Source organism: Equus przewalskii, chromosome 5 (assembly GCF_037783145.1).
Source record: "Equus przewalskii isolate Varuska chromosome 5, EquPr2, whole genome shotgun sequence".
Classification (NCBI taxonomy): Eukaryota; Metazoa; Chordata; class Mammalia; order Perissodactyla; family Equidae; genus Equus; species Equus przewalskii.
The window spans coordinates 57,268,548-57,281,001 of NC_091835.1; the positions used below are offsets into that span (position 1 = coordinate 57,268,548).

Below are 12,454 nucleotides of genomic sequence, written 5' to 3' on the forward strand. Positions count from 1 at the left end.
TAATATATAGTCCATATGCAAATTTTCCTATTAATACTAATAATGTCCTTTATAGTTTTCTTTTTTCCTTCAAGATCCAAAGAAGCATCACATGTTCCTTCTCTAGGAATTTGAACCCTCCATTGGCTAGGTAATAAGTTACATTTTTAACTTTTCTTCACCCAGAATTTCTGCTTCTTTTCTGTATGTAAGAAAGAAACAGGTGGCCAGCCCCATGGCTGAGTGGTTAAGTTTGCATGCTCCACTTCGGTGGCCCAGGGTTTGGATCCTGGGCATGGATATGGCACCTCTCATCAGCCATGCTGAGGTGGCGTCCCACATGCCACAACTAGAAGGACCTACAACTGAAATATACAACTATATGCTGGGGAGATTTGGGGAGAAAAAGCAGAAAAAAAGAAAGAAAGAAACAGGTAGATAATAGCATGATGTACTAGATTCAAATCTTTTTATTTGCAAATTATTTAATTTCACTAAGCCTCTGAATCAGTTAGGATACGTTTAGTTGCAAGTAACAGGAAATCCAAAATAAAAATGACATTTAATATCTCATGTAGAAATTAGTCTAGAATTAGAGCAGCTGCTCGGGGGTATCATCAAGAAGCCAGGTTCTTTCCATCCGTTCATTCTCAGCACTTTGGTTTGATGCCTTAGGCTGGCTCCCCTCATCGTTCCAAGATGGCTGCCACAGTTTCATGGTGACAGATGAGTGATAATGTTCAGAGGCAGAAAAAAGGATATTTCTCTGGTTGACTTTCTTTTCTTTTCTTTTTTTTTTTGAGGAAGATTAGCCCTGAGCTAACTGCTGCCAATCGTCCTCTTTTTGCTGAGGAAGACTGGCCCTGAGCTAACATCCATGCCCATCTCCCTCTACTTTATATGTGGGATGCCTGCAACAGCATGGCTTGATAAGCGGTGCCATGTCCGCACCCGGGATTCAAACCGGTGAACCCCAGGCTACCAAAGTGGAAGTTGTGCACTTAAGCGCTGTGCCACTGGGCCAGCCCTGACTTTCTTTTTAAGAGGTAAGAAAACCATCCTGAAAGTCCCCACCATCCCTCACTGACTTCATTGGCTAGAATTTTATTCCATGCCCCTGCTCAAACCAATCTCTCGGCAAGTAAGACGACAGCTCCACGATTGCTCAGGCAAGGGGCTCAGACTCCTTTAAAGGATTTGTCTGCACGATGAACAAAATCTGCTTTGGGAAAGATGACCAACAGTGCTACACTAAGTTTTCTCCTTTGTCAAAAGGAGGATAGGGGCTGACCTGGTGGCGTAGTGGTTAAGTTCATGTGCTCCACTTTGGTGGCCCAGGGATTGCAGGTTCAGATCCTTGGTGTGGACCTACACACCACTCATTAAGCCATGCTGTGGCAGTGTCCCACATATAAAATAGAGGAAGACTGGCACAGATGTTAGCTCAGAGCCAGTCTTCCTTCAGCAAAAAGAGGAAGATTGGCAACAGATGTTAGCTCAGGACCAATCTTCCTTACCACAAAAAACTTTTTTAAAAAACCCCTCAAACTTAGAGAAAAAAAAAAGGAGGATAATAATATCTATGGAAGGTTGCTATGAGTATAAGATGAAATAATACACATGAAATTCCCTAAGCTAGTGCCTAGCGTCAAATATGTGTTAAGATAAAATTTCTTCCCTTAGTTTCTTCTTAAGATTTTCTCCTGTTGTTCGGCCAAAAGATGGCAGCAGAGGGAAAAATTTTCAATTTAATATTCTCTGCTAGCAGCTGCTTAGCAGAGAATACTATTTCACTTAGTTCACCACTATAAATATGTTAGAATGATCAGAATCTTTAAGTACTCTGAATTTTAATATTGCTAGCAGAAAAATCTTTAATAGATTTTTTCAATTTTAATGTTATAACTATTCTTGTGATCACATACGGTTTCCACACATATCAATCACTTCAGATGAGGAGAATATATTGTAATTAGAATCCTTAGCTAGGAGAGCCATTAAGTAGACTGGAAACATGCTGCTGAAACCACTTGACTCTCCAAGTATTTTTATTTGAGGGGCAAATCATTTAATAATTTCACAATGCCTATATTCATACATGCTAATTAACCACCAGTTAATACTTCCATCTTCCAAAGGAATTTGCTATAATAACTTCAGTTCAGTTCAGCTGACATTTGTTGAGTGCCTGTTATATGCCAAGCTCGGTGCTCTGAGCTGTCTTGGAAGAGTCTATCAGGTTGGGCAAAGACACAAATAGAAATTCCAACACATAAGGTAAGTGCTAAGGTAAAGGCGTGTACGCGGTGCCATAGGAGCAATGAGAAGCGTGCTACACCCAGCCTGGGAGATCAGGGGCCTTTTTCTACGGCAGATGAGGCCCTGAGCTGCTGTTCAATGAATGAGCTGGCTTTAGAAGAGCAAGAGTTGGCTGAGCAAAGACAATCGGGAAGACATTCCGAGATGAGAACAATCAGAAGCCATGGCATGAATCTCAAGCTTACCAGTGGAATGTTGGGAGAGGGGAAGCCGTGAGCAGGGGACCACCAGCAATTACGTATTACCTGAGAGTAAGGTTGATTATAACGAGGAGGAGATGAAACCGGGGACCTGGGGTGTCCAGTTCATTGAAGTCTTTGCAGACCAACAGAGGAACATGAATTTTAATTAGTAAACAGTGAGTGAGTGTCTAAAGGGTTTTAGGCAAAGAAGGAATATGATAAAATTTTCCACTTTAGGTAAATCAACCTGACAGATGAGCTTAAGGAAGACAAGAGGAGAAGCAGACACATCAGACTAGGGCTATTTTCCAGGGAAGAGATCGCATGTGTTTGAACTAAGTCAGGGATGGCAGGTAGAAAAGAATGTTTTAATGATTGGAGAGAATTAAAAATTTTTAATTAAGTGGAGAGGATGAACCAACAAATATGGAGAAGTTGAAGATATGACTGAAAGGGGACGATTAATGCAGAAAAGTCCTGAAGAAGACCTTTCATGTAACAAGTTTCCTATCCATACCTGTATATAGCTACGACTACTCATTCAATTCTTTTTGCTGAATGTTTGCAAGGAGGCTCTGGGTGGTGGGTTTATCAATTTTTTGGCCACCCAGCAATGGAACTCCTTAATGATCAGGAGAAATTCTCCACTGATTTTTAGTTGGAGGCAAGGATTCACTTCCACAACAACATACCAGATACTGCATTTTCCTAGCCTATCTTATCTCCGGTGCACAGACATGTGCCCTAGGCTTTGGCAATGTTCCTGTTTGACTTTTGACTGTAGAGCCAATGACAGAAGAAACAGGTGTGATGAACTTTCTCTTTGGCACCTGCTGGCTGCTCAGACTTGAGCCTGGTTCTCCAGCCTCCAAGCAGTTATCTGAGAAATGCAATATCAGTTGAATAAACTCCTTTTTTCTGCTTAAATCAGCCAGAGTTGACTACTATGGCTTGCAAATGGAATGCCAGGTGATCAAAACCTCGCTCTGATGTCCTTGGAGCCATCACCAGTCTCTTGCTGAGTAAATCACCCTTTCTCACTTTGTTCAGCCAGGGGCTTATCTGGTAACCCTACCTCCTATGTGTTCTGTCCCCAGGCATCCAGGAAATGGAGATGATTCTCTCATGGAAAAGTCTCTGAGAACAGAGTGGACAGTAGAGAGCAGGAAAGAGTGAGTGGAGATGCCTGGCCCACGGTGTCAAATGGATGTAATGTCTGTAAACATTTACGGTGCTTTGAGCATAGGCCAACCAGTATCAAATGTGATCTTATTTAACCCTCACAACATTATGAGGCAGGGACCTAATTTATAGACCCAAATTTACAGACCGGGAAAGTAAGGTTTATAAAGTCTGAAGAGATGGGCCTGGGATTTCAACCCAGATTCTATGTTTCTGGAACCTATTGATTGTAATTTCCAACCCTACAGCCTCCAAAAGATTATGACAGAATGGTGTTTGGGGATTTTTACGAGGTTGGTGTGAAGCGAGAAATTGTGTGTAAAAGATAGGCTGTGCTGAATTGACTTTGTTGTGAACTGAGAGGGGCCAGAAGCAGAGGGACAGTAAGAATATATGTGCGTGTATTTCGCTGTGCTTCAGAGATAACCTTCCTGTACCGTGCAACACTCTGTTGTACTTAAAAGTTATGTGATCAGTGTGGAAAAAGCGCATCATGGACTTAAATGCCTGCCTATACTAGAGGGGCTGGTTGAATGCAAAATAAAAGGGTTATTTGAATGAGAAGACCTAGGGCTAAAGTTGGATATATCTCTTGGCTGCCTGTCGCCTGGCTCTTACAGGCACAGCGGGGATAAGATTTTGTCATATGCAAAGTCCTTGAATAAATCAATTTCCATGGCTTGAATTTGTTCCAACCTAAATCTTTTCTACTGATACTCATAGAACCAAGCCGATGGATGCTGAGGCACCTCATGTGTGCATCAGGTGGAAGTGAGATGCTTGTACATTTACTTCCTGCTTTATATCTTAAATCCACTTCTCTTCAGGGAGGTGTTTGGGGGATGTTACAAAGACACAAAGTGGAAGGCAGTATGGAAATGGTAGAAAGAAACCAACATAGGCATGTGAAGCAAGATTGAGTGGTAAGACTATTAGTCTGGCTCCTCTGAGATGCAGATGTCAAGATGGGATTAAACATGAAGTATTTTATGAGGAGAAATGTTAGTGAAAGGAAATAGGGAGGGAACTGAGGAAGACTGAGTGATCAGAGCCATCCACTGACGCAAGACTGACCCAGAGTGCAGGAGAGAGAAAGAGAATGTTTGATGGAAGCATCTTAGACAGCCTGCAGCAAAGGAGTCCTTGAGACAAAATTAGCAATAATCTTTTAATATCACCCAATACTCATATTTAAATTTCTAATAGGGAGTCTTTTTTGAAAATTTATTTTATTAAGATCACATTGGTTTATAACATCATATAACTTTCAGGTGTACATCATTGTATTTCGACTTCTGTACAGACTGCATCATGTTCACCACCAAAAGTCTAGTTTCCATCCATCATCATATATATGTGCCCCTTTAGCCCTTTTGCCATGGCCCCACCACCTCCGCCTCTGCTAACCACCAATCTTTTCTCTATATTTATGTATTTGTTTGTTTTTTTATCATCCACATATGAGTGAAGTCATATGGTAATTGTCTTTCTCCATTGACTTATTTTGCTCAGCAAAATACCCTCAAGCTCCAGCCATGTTGTCACAAATGGCACGATTTCATCTTTTTATGGCTGAGTTGTATTCCATTGTGTATATATACACCACATCTTCTTTATCCATTCATCCCTTAATGAGCACTTGAGTTGCTTCCAAGACGGCTATTGTGAGTAATGCTGCAATGATTATTGGGGTGCACATATCCTTTTGAATTAGTGTTGTTCTTTGGATAAATACTCAGAAGTGGAATAGCTGGATCATATGGCATTTCTATTTTTAATTTTTTGAGAAATTTCCATCCTGTTTTCCCTAGTGGCTGCACCAATATACCTTCCAACCAACAGTGTATCAGGGTTCCTTGTTCTCCACATCCTCTCCAACACTTTTACTTCTCATCTTTTTAACTATAGCCATTCTGACGAGTGTGAGGTAATGGCTCATTATAGTTTTGATTTGCATTTCCCTAATAACTAGAGATGTTGAACATCTTTTCATGTGCGTGTTGGCCATCTGCATATCTTCTTTGAAAAATGTCTGTTCATATCCTCTGCCCATTTTTTGATTGGCTTGTTCATTATTTTTGTTGTTGAGTTGTATGAGTTCCTTATATATTTTGGATATTAACCTCTTATTGGACATATGATTTGCAAGTATTTTCTCTGAGTTGGGGGTTTGTCTTTTCATTTTGTTGATGGTTTCCTTTGCCATGCAGAAGCTTTTTAGTTTGATGTAGTCCCATTTGTTTATTTTTTCTGTGTTTCCCTTCCCTGAGGAGACATGATATTAAAAAAGATACTGCTAAGACCCATGCCTAATAGTAAATCTTTATTCAAGGTTTTCCAAGTGTCTAAAATTATCTTTATATTGTTGGTTTGTTTGATTAGCGTACAAAAAAATATCCACTTACCTCATGTGTTTTTTGTCTCTTAAAAATGTTTTGAAACTTGTTGGGAAAACAAGAAATTTTAAGACCCATAGGAAGGCACCAATTCATAAATATAGAATTAACTAACTTTATTATTGATCAAAAAAAAAATGTATGCATTCAGGTAGCCTGCAAATGATTACAAACCTATGGTGGATTTCAGCTCTGTTTATCTGGAATTAAAGCTTCAGTGCTTATGCATCATCCTACTCTTAGTGAACAGTCAGTAGTTACTCAATTTACATTATGACATTAAGCTTACTTTGATGTACTCTCTTTATAATTCTTTATCAGTGGTTTCTACAATTGCTCCTAATAGTACATCTACTTGACGGTAAATATGGTCAGTCACGTTATTCAGCATTCTTCCATAAGGTTAGATTACAATCAGTTTTCCACAGACTCTTTTAATCTCTCATAGCCTACCACATTTTTTAAAATAGTATTGAGTCGATTACAAAGCCGGGTCAATTGTCCTGTAGAATGTCCTAAATTCTCATTTTTGACTAAATATTCCTCCTTAACGTTTTCCTCTATCCTCCATATTTCCTGTAGACTTCAGGCTTCATTAGATTCACATTCAAGGGTTTGTTTTTTGTTTTTAAGGCTATTTCGGAGGTGGTGGTGTGTACTTCATATTGCACTATATTCAAAAGCATGTAGTATCTGATTGTTTCACTTTTAGTGGATACTAAGATTGATCAGTGAGTTCAAATAGTGACAACTTGATCCTTTTTTAAAAATTTAAAAAATTTTTAAATTTATTTATTTTAAAACGTTGGCACCTGAGCTAACATCTGTTGCCAATCTTCTTTTTTCTTTGTTTATTTATTTTTCTTCTTCTTCTCCCCAAAGCCCCCCAGTACATTGTTGTGTATTTTTAGTTTTGGGTCCTTCTAGTTGTGGCATGTGGGACGCTGCCTCAGCATGGCCTGACAAACAGTGCCATATCGGCGCCCAGGATCCGAACCAGCGAAACCCTGGGCCACTGAAGCAGAGCACGTGAACTTAATCACTCCGCAATGGGGCTGGCCCAACCTGATCCTTTTATTGTAAAGTTTTCCATTGATCTTTTACGTAATAATTTTATCATCCATTGATAACCATTATTTGAGTCATTTCCTCCGGAGTTGCAAAATGTTGATTTTCTAAATCTAATATAAACCTCTTATCTGCTAGAGCTATTTGATCTCCAGGAAATACTGTTCATACTGGAAAAGCTATATGAATTCTCAGTTCTTTCCCTTTAATTATCAATTTTTAAAGGAATGAGTTGATGTCCGGCAACCTTTAATTGTGTCCATGAAGTCTTATTTTTTTCCTTTCTATTCCTTAAAAAAATTCTGCCTTTTTATATTTTTAATTCATTTTTATCACTTGGAATCATAATTCTTTTTGATGATCAAATTATCTCATTATTGACCAATGGGAGCCTCTTCAAGTTCTTGGGTTTTTTCTGTTTTTTGATGTGTCCTCATTATTAGCTTTTGATAGCATCTTTCCTCCAAGCTAATCTTGTACCTTTTCTGCCCCAGACACGGATCAGGTTTGCTGCCTTTTAGTGAGAAATGGTACTTAATTTTAGCTATTCTAATAAGGGTACAGTAGTATTTCACTGTGGATTTAATTTGCATTTCACTGATGACTAATGATTTTGAGCATCTTTTCATGTGCTGATTGACCATTCAGCTATCTTCTTTGGTGAAAGTGTCTGTTCAAATCTTTCATCCATTTAAAAAAGTTGGGTCATCTTGTTAATATTAAGTTGTAAGGGTTTCTTTTTTAAAATACGTATTCTGAATACAAGTCCTTTGACAGATATATGTATTGTGAATATTTCCCCCAATATTTGGCTTACCATTTAATGTCCTTAATTGTGTCTTTCAAAGAGCAGAAGTTTTATGTTTTAATGAAGTCCAATTTATCAATGATTTCTTTTATGGTAGTCCAACTTATCGATTATTTCTTTTATGGTTTCTTTTTTTTATGTCTTAAGATATCTTTCCCTATCCCAAGATTGTAAATATTTTTTCCCTATGTTTTCTTGAAATTTTATGGTTTTAGCTGTTATCTTAGGTCTATGATCCATTTTGAGTTAATTTTTGTGTATGGTGTGAGGTAAGGATTGTGGTTCATTGTTTTCCTATATGGATGTGCTGCTATTCCTGCACCATTTGTTGAAAAGATTGTTCTTCCCTCATTGAATTACCTTAGCATCATTTTTGCAAATCAATTGATCACATATGCATGGGTCTATCTCTGGACTCTCTGTTGTGTTCCATTGATCTATAGGTCTACCCTTATGCTAATATAAAATTGTCTCAATGACTCTAGCTTTATAGTAAGTCTTGAAATCAAGTAGTGTAAGTCTTTGAATTTTGTTTTTCTTTTTCAAAATTGTTAGCTTCTTTGCACTTCCATATTAGTTGTAGCTTGTCAATATCTACAAAAGAGTCTCCTGGAATTTTAATTGGAATTGCATTGAATCTATAGATCAACTTGGGGAGCATTGACATTTTAACAGTATTGACTGTTCCCATCTATTGACATAGCATACATTTCTATTTATTTAGATCTTCTTTAATTTCTCTCAGAAATGTTTTGTAGTTTTCAGTGTACAGGCCTCATACATATTTTGTTAAAATGTTTTTTAAGTATTTCATGTTTTGGATGTTACTGTAAATGATATTTTAAATTTCAGTTTCCACTTGTTTCTTGCTAAAATATAGAAATGAAATTGATTTTTGTATAATAGCCTTGTGTCCTATGACTTTGCCAAACTTACTTATTAACTTTAGTTGCCTTTTTTTACATGAGGAATGATATTTGAAGACTGCAATCTAGATTTTAGGAATGTTCATTGCTACTGGATCGTCATTGTTTCTAGGGCTTTTCATTGAGTTGTACCAGGAAGAAATCAAGATTACACACTGATATTTCCAATTTAAGTTTTAGATTACTGGGTTTTCACTTAAAACCTTTGATTTCATTTACTTGTATCTGTTTTCTCATGTTGAAAACCCTGGCTTCTAACATCATTAGCATAATTACTTGTTTTAGCCTATAATATACATATATTTGTATCAAAATATCAATATTAATATCATTACTAACATTAAGAATACTGAATGAAGTTCACGATTTTTTTGTTACAGTTCTTCTTATCCTTAGAATATATCCCACTGAGGATGTTCAGTAATAATGCTGTGTAATATAGTTAGATTCATTAATTCTCATTTATTTTCAATTTCTAGACATTGATTTTTAATTTAATTTAGTTTATTATCGTACAAAAATTTTTATTATTCCAAAGTTAAAACTAAATAACCACATTCAGACAAGTCTCATTTCCTTTACTATCCCTTCCATCCTATTCCCTCATGGGTAACTATTTCTATCAATATTTCATTAACTTTCCATTGATTCATTCTGCACATATAAGCAAATATTTTTTGTTTATTTACACTTGTATCTTTGGGATAGACTACTAGAAATGGGAATACTAGACCAAAAGATAAATGCATTTGTGAGTTTGTTGTCTATTGACAAATTCCCCCTCTAAAAGCCTGAACTATTTTGCATTCCCATCAGAAATGTATGAGACAGCCCTAGTTTTCCCACAAACTTGCTAACAGATTATAATGTCAAATTTTGGAGTTTTGCCAAAAGATAGATGAGAAATGGTATTTCAATATGATTTTAATTTATATATTGTACCATATTTTCAAAGATTATTTTTTTCTGGAAATTGCTAATGCTACACATTTTGCCTTTTAACAGGGACTACAGACCCTTGGAAAGGGAAACGGATTATATGACATGGACTTGACATTAATTATCTTCTGTGTTGAATTCTTGATCAACAATCAATTACACCTGAATTGCATATTAATTAATGTAAATTCAGAGACTGGCTATCTGTATTGTGGATTAGCTAAACCCTATTTCCTTTCTTCCTTCTTTTGATTTATGGCTATTTTACCAATAATTAATGTGTTCCTCATTAGCTGACTGCTTAGTCAGTAAACAACATAATGGAAACTTAACTAAATCCGTCGATTTCACTATTTGCTGGTCATTCAGCATTACAATTAGTTAAATAGTAAATTTCTCTCTGGATTGTTGATTTTAATAACGCATGTTAATTCCCAACCACCTTGGAAAACTGAGTGTTGTCTGAAAGTTACATGTGCCCTGATGACATATGCTTTAACAGCCTCTCTGGTGAATGGAATGAGAAAGGGGGGGTTTGCGTGAGTGAGTTTGCATTTCTGAACTGTTTTTCATGCCTCTGTTCATATTTGTCATTGAGGTTTTGGGTTAGTAAGGCAAACAGTCCTGGCAGGAAAGTGTTTTCAGGCACATGACAGATAGCTTAGACAAAGAGCAGAGCCCTGACCACCGCTGTTAGAAGTGTAGACACCTTCATGAGGGTTTGATTGTTAATGACATGTATCAGCAGCTCTCCTTTTCTTGATGTATATGGGTCATCAGTTAACCACATAATGCCCACGGTTTGCCAGAGGAATATCAGACTCTGAAAACCTGACTGGTAAGAAGCAGAGGTGGAGGGCAAGTGGTATGCACAGGGTGCCCCAGTTGACTTGCCCTGTACTCAAGTAAGGATAGCCCCTGCCCTATGTGAAAGGGTGGGAACACTCTCTGAGAGGCGGGGGCGCTGGTTTCCTGAAGCTGTCACCGTCTGAGTGTTAGTGGTTATGTCTCTTTAGAAGTCTCCTGGAAGAATCTCCTCAGTGAAACTTTCCCTTAGGCTGTCAGGTCCTTGAAGACGAGGATCAAATCTTGCACACCTTTAATCCCTATATGGGACTCATATTTCTTCCCAGTTCAGGGGAAGGGGATCAGAGATGCTGAAGCCTTGGTAAGCTGTGGCCTTGGCCAGTAGTTACCTTTTTTCTCCCACAGTTGTTCCAGGGAAACCAGTGGACTCCATGAGGGCAGAGATTGCATCTCTTTTGCCTACTATTGTATCCCCAGCACTTAGAAAGTGTTTGGCATATCACAGATGCTCAATTTGTTGAAGTCACCATCTTTCTCTCCTTCAGCGGCTGAGTGTCCCAGCCTTGCTTTGGGCCTGTACCGTCTCCAAGTCAATGAGAAAGAAATCCGACTGGTTTAGGACCCCCAACATCACACCTGCATAGGATCTAGAGTAGATCTGCTTAACTGAGCCCAGGGTAAGTTTCAGAGGTACAGCTTTCCTTCTTGTTCCTCATCCCACGTTTTATGTGTCTAATTTGATTGAATGGGATTCTTCTTAAGTGCCTACTAGGATTTGAGTCCTGCCATTAACCAGTCCCTTTGGTGATGGACCATATCCCCACATAGCTCTTGTTAGCCTTCACTCTTCTTCCCACTGGAGTTGGCCTCAGCTCCCAGAAGCCCCAGCTTTGTCCTGTGTCCGGGCTATCCCTGAATCCACAATGGAGGCATGATTTTGACAGCAAGTTTTGCTAGTACCCATTGACTCTTACACCAAGGTCCCCATCAGAACAGATTCCTTAACTACTGGTTCCAACCTGGATCATACATGAAGCAAACCCCTCTCTAACAACATACATGCACACACACACACACACACACAACTTTGGACTTTGGACACACACAACTTTTGGACTAAATTTAAGATATTGTCTCCAGGACCGGCCCTGTGGTGCAGCAGTTAAGGTCACCCTTCCGCTTTGGCAGCCCAGGGTTCGCCGGTTCGGATCCCGGGTGCGGATATGGCACCACTCATCAAGCCATGCTTTTGTAGGCATCCCATATCTAAAGTAGAGGAAGATGGGCATGGATGTTAGCTCAGGGCCAGTCTTCCTCAGCAAAAAGAGGAGGATTGGCAGCAGATGTTAGCTCAGGGCTGATCTTCCTCAAAACAAAAAAAAAGGATATTGTCTCCAATTTGGAGATTGGTTCTATTACCATTATGCCTTTTTAGTCAAAGCTCATTCATTCCTGGGGCTTACATCCATCTCTCTGCCAGCTCGCTGTTGGATTCCCAGTGGATCTCAGGGCCAGGGCTATGTATGGTTATGAGAAAGGCTCCTCTCTTTGGCACTGCACAAGAATTCCAGGGCTAAGAAGGAAAAAGAGAGCCTGACTTTATTGCTTCAATTCACCCTTATTTGTCCACTTCTTTGAAACAGGAGTGTCTTGCTGTCCTTTTCTAAACCACACAACTGACACATATTTTTAAAATTAATGTGTTCCTATGATTTTGTTCCCTGGGCTAATAATTTATCTAAAGGAGATACATGAGCCAATTCTGGCAAATGAAAGGGAAGTGGAGCTGATCTGGGAGGGATATTCTTCCTCAAAAACAAGACAAAGGCATCTAAGGAAAAAGCTCTT

The 12,454-nt window shown here is 38.6% G+C and overlaps 1 long non-coding RNA gene across 1 annotated transcript in view; it reads left to right on the forward strand.

Annotated features, from left to right (window-relative positions):
• LOC103545864 (uncharacterized) overlaps positions 1 to 12,454 on the forward strand; it is a 48,544-nt gene that overhangs the window by 20,341 nt on the left and 15,749 nt on the right. The window contains exon 4 of the long non-coding RNA XR_011540357.1: positions 11,152 to 11,283. This is a non-coding gene — a long non-coding RNA (uncharacterized lncRNA). The remainder of the gene's footprint in view (positions 1 to 11,151; positions 11,284 to 12,454) is intronic.